Below are 4,622 nucleotides of genomic sequence, written 5' to 3'. Positions count from 1 at the left end.
ACTTTGAACCACTTACTTGAAATATGGGATGGGGATATTGCAGCCATAGACCACTTTCCCCATTGCTGTCCTTGTTTATTTGACCACTTGGAAGAATGCTCAAACTGAATTCTGTATTTCTTCAAAGATAATTGATAGAGTATAAAACTACACTCACACAGGAGACTGCAAAGAAACACCCTCCCCAGAGCCTCCATGGGACACTGATTTGAGATCTTGTACAGACTCGAGCAGTAAAGGAGCAGCTGCCCCGCCGCTGAGCCCTGGGTTCCCGGCAGGGCAGGACGCGGTGCTCGGCGAGGCGCAGCGCTGCCCCAGGACTGGCGCTGCCCCAGGACTGGTGCAGGAGCCTCAGTCTGCTCCTCCTGTGTTTGATCCCATCAGGCTGTGCATCCTCGCGCTGCGGACAGTCCCAATCCTGTATTTGTCAAGTAGCACAAAGGGGAATTCTTGAAAGGAAATACACATTTAGCATAATACCGTAAAAATAAACAAACAGGCATCCTTTTCCTTGCTTACTGATCTTTGTTCAACATTAAGGAAGAGGATGCTCACAGTATCCCACTTCTTTCTCCAAAGATTTCTAAAGGTTCTTCATCAAATATCAAGGCCACAGCAAAGGAAGAAGTAAACAGTGAAGTTTTTAGCATTGAATATCAAAAGAATGCGTGCTCCCGTGGACCTTTGTTAAAAAGAAACAAGTGGAAAAATGGGACCATATTGATCCTAGACACCCTCAGAAAACATCAGTACAACTGCACCGTTGGAAAATTTTTCATGAAACCTGATAGGTTTTCCAGCTTCCCAAGTGAGAGGATGGAAGAGTGGAAGTATTTCAGACTGCTGTTGCATAGGCGTTGACTGTGATTTGTGAGAAAAGTATCTTTGAAACATATTTAGCTTAAGTAAGAAATATTGTGGAGATAGGCAGTAACTTTAGAGTTCATCTGCTGTGTCTGTCATTGATAGCAAAACTGTGTTGTTTTTGTTGCTAGGGGTTTCATGTATTTTTAAGATGCCTTACAAAATCACCACTCATTTCTGTCCAATTGTGGGGTTTTTGTTTTGTTTGTTTGATTGTTTTTTACAGTTTTCACTTATCTCCATGAATATTACCAACAGAATTTTAGTCCAAGGTTTAAGATAAGTCAGTAGATTTCACTGAGCTTGAGTTGTAGGTCACTATAAACCTACAGCATGTCGGCTTCCCTTTATCCTAGCTTGTTTCTTTTATGCCTACACGCAAGCAGTGTTAACCCAGAAAGTGTCTGACCTCGTCTCGTGCTGCTGCTTCTCAACTACTTTTAAAAAAATAATCTTACCTCGAATTGCTGTTTTTCTAGGATTTTCATTTCCTTTCCAACCTGATACATGATTTGTCTTACTCTGCCTTTGTTTTCTTTTAAATTCTTACTAGTTTTAAGTCATTGCATGTTGTTGACTCTGCCTCACTACACCCATAACTGTCTCTACCTACCTGGGCTGCAATACCTGTTTCTGATGTATATTCCAGTTGGCTGAATTACCTTTTACTACTAGCAAGTCAACTGCTGCTCCAGTTTAGTATTTTTCTCCCTGTCAGTATATGTGGTTGTTTTCCTCACTTGATAAAGTGTAATATTTAGTTTTTATTCTTACATAAATTTGTTGAAGTGTGTGTGTGTGCGTGCGTGTGTGTGTGTGTGAGTGTGTACACATTTAGAAGGACAAATCAGTCTTTTTCCAGATTTGGTTAGATCCATATATGAGTGATGTCATCATTTATGCATATTACACAGATTTGTTGTAATGCATTTAACAACTCGAATGCTTTTGAGAATCTTGAGCATTTCTGAGAGATGAGTGTAGTAAGGAGCAGCTTAGCCAAGCTTTTGAGCAACAAGTTTATTTTCTTTCTGGGACTAGGCAAGTGTGAAGAGATGGCTTAGGGAATCGTTTTGCATTGTTTGATTTTCTTGGCTTATCTGTGTTTTAGCCATAACCCTTTAGTTTGGTGATAGTTGTTCACTTCTAAGCATGCCCATTTGAAAGTATGCCCTAGATGTTTTATCTTTTTTTAAAAAAAATCATTTATTTATTTGATACAAGGTCTCACTATGCAGCTTGGACTCACAGTGATCCTCCTGTCTCGGCCTCCCCAGGGCTAGGATTATTGGTTTGCACCACCACACTTGGACTCGGTGGCTGGCAGCTGCGTGGCGTGTGGTACTGGGGATCGAACCCAGGTCCTTGTGCTTGCCGGGCAGGTGCTTAGCCCGCCGAGCTATCACCCCAGCCCTTGATGTTTTATCTTAAACATATTAGTAACTTCAGAGAAAGTGGAATTACATACATCCAAAGTATTTGTGTGTACATTGATTTTACAATATTTATTTTTACTTCAGGGCAGCACTAGTGAATTCATATTTGAATATTCCTGTGACTGTCACCAAGAAAGATAACTTTTAATTATAAAATACTCTTGAGTAGCATTCAGCAAAACTCACTTCATTACAGACAAACTAGAACACTTTTCTTCCCTTAATAGTGTATTCATCTTCATACCCTGGCCTGCAATTAGCAGTACTATATGCATACATTATTTTGTAAGTTTAATGGTGTTTGAAATGTGTAGCACATAATTTGAATTATCGGTAATACGTAATTGATTTAGCAGTCCCTTAGAGTATATTCAGTAGTCTACAACATCATTTGTTCTAAATATATTTATATGTTTATAACATGTAGAACAGAGTATAAGAGAACTACACAGTTAACATACAGCTTTATATTTTATCCGCCTTCTCTAAAAGAAAGACTATATAGAGTAGATCATAGGTACTTCCACAAAAGCAAAAGAGAAATCTGAGGAAGGTAGCTAACTTCGAGAGTGTTTTGATACTGGCTAGTTAGTACCTCTATGTCATTACTGTCACTATTTTTGTATAATGATTATTAAAACAAATCTTATACAAATTATTAGCTTAGGAGGAATTTCAAGGTTCTTTGAAATTCCTTGTATGTCCCCAAAGGCATGAATTTATGGTGGAGTTATGGATAGTTAGGAGCTATGTGTGTCCATTCTGTGTGTTAATTCTTAGGTTACTACTGGTTAGAAGTGGTAACAGGCATTATATATATCTATTATTCTAGGTGTTTTGTTTGCAGCTGTCAGACGGGACAGGGGAAAGAAGGGCCCTGCCCTCAGAGCGCGTCTGGTGTTCTGGTCTGCATCCGCTAGCACGTGGGCATGTGCCGTATAATCGTCCTACTTTCATTTAATTTTGTTCTTAGTCTTTTTGTTTCCATATCTTATTTTATTTTGAGAAGATCCAGTAATTCCTCCTAGAGATTAATTTTAAACTGAAATGGGATGACATTTTAAAATATAAACTATTCCATGAATCCAGATAAATGTATTTATAGTATATGTGTGGCAAGTTAGAATATTTCATAAATGTGAGCAGTCAAAATCAGTGATATGAAATGACTGTACTTATTGTTTATATTCCTTTGTTATTTGGCTTCTGTGTTATTTAAATTTGATGATTAGAATATTAGAATTATGAAGGTAGATTAATTAGAATATGAATTAGATTAATTAATGAAGGCGGTTAATTAGAATATGAAGGTAGAGTCTACCTGTGTCCCTTAAAGTACTATATAGGGAGATTTATACAGTACTAGGAAGTGCCCCCTTCTAAAGGCTTCTGATAGTGCAGCAACATGTTAGATTACAGTGTGCCGTGGCCAGACCCACAGAAAGAAAGGTAGCATTCTTTGTTCTGCCAGAGAGATGACATTTACTCTATTTTTTTTTCTTCCATCTTTGGTATCAGGAATCAAACTCAGGACCTTGTCCTTACAAGGCAGGCACTCATGCCACTGAGCTATCTCCTTAGCTTGCTGTTTATTCTATATGGGGATAAAAGTACACCTGTTTTTCTTTGAAATAGAAGTTGTGCCATCTTTTGTTTTCAGGGTCAAGCATTATGGAGTGACTTGGAATAAGAAACTGTCTTACTGGAATACAGTCTGGGAAGCAGGACAGCTTAGCAAGACCCTGTCTGAAAATTAAAAAAAAAAAGAAGAAGAGCGCTGGGAATGTGAAATCTCTGTGCTCCCCTAAAAAGAAACCAGACTTGGCCCACTACAGAGAAGTTTTTGGTTTTGTTTACCCGTTTGCACATGCTCACACCTGGGTCAGCAGACTTCCAAACACTGGCGTGCGTGCATATGTGTGTGTGCATGAACACATATATGCTTGTACATGTGTGTACACATGTATGTATGTGTACACATGTGTTTATGCATATGTACATGCACACAATCCTGTACGAGAAAGCAACTGAGAAGTCACTTTTTCTGACCTTAAATCCTATGATTTTTACATAAAGATTCTCGCCAATCTCCCTGTTGGTTCTCCTCTATACAATGAGAGTGCATGAGTCTTATCTTAAAATTAGCTGAACTAAGGGCCTGTGATATAAATCAGCTGACTAAGAGCTTGCTTAGATAAGCGCAGGGGCCAGGGTTCGATCCCTGGCACCGCACACAGCGCCAGTCCTGCCCTTCGGCACATTGAGCCAATGATGGAGTCCAGGCGTGGTAGCACACACCTGTAATCGCAACACTAGGGAGGC

Source organism: Octodon degus, unplaced genomic scaffold (assembly GCF_000260255.1).
Source record: "Octodon degus isolate 3935 unplaced genomic scaffold, OctDeg1.0 scaffold00001, whole genome shotgun sequence".
NCBI classification, from domain to species: domain Eukaryota; kingdom Metazoa; phylum Chordata; class Mammalia; order Rodentia; family Octodontidae; genus Octodon; species Octodon degus.
Note: the sequence above shows the minus strand (reverse complement) of the source record.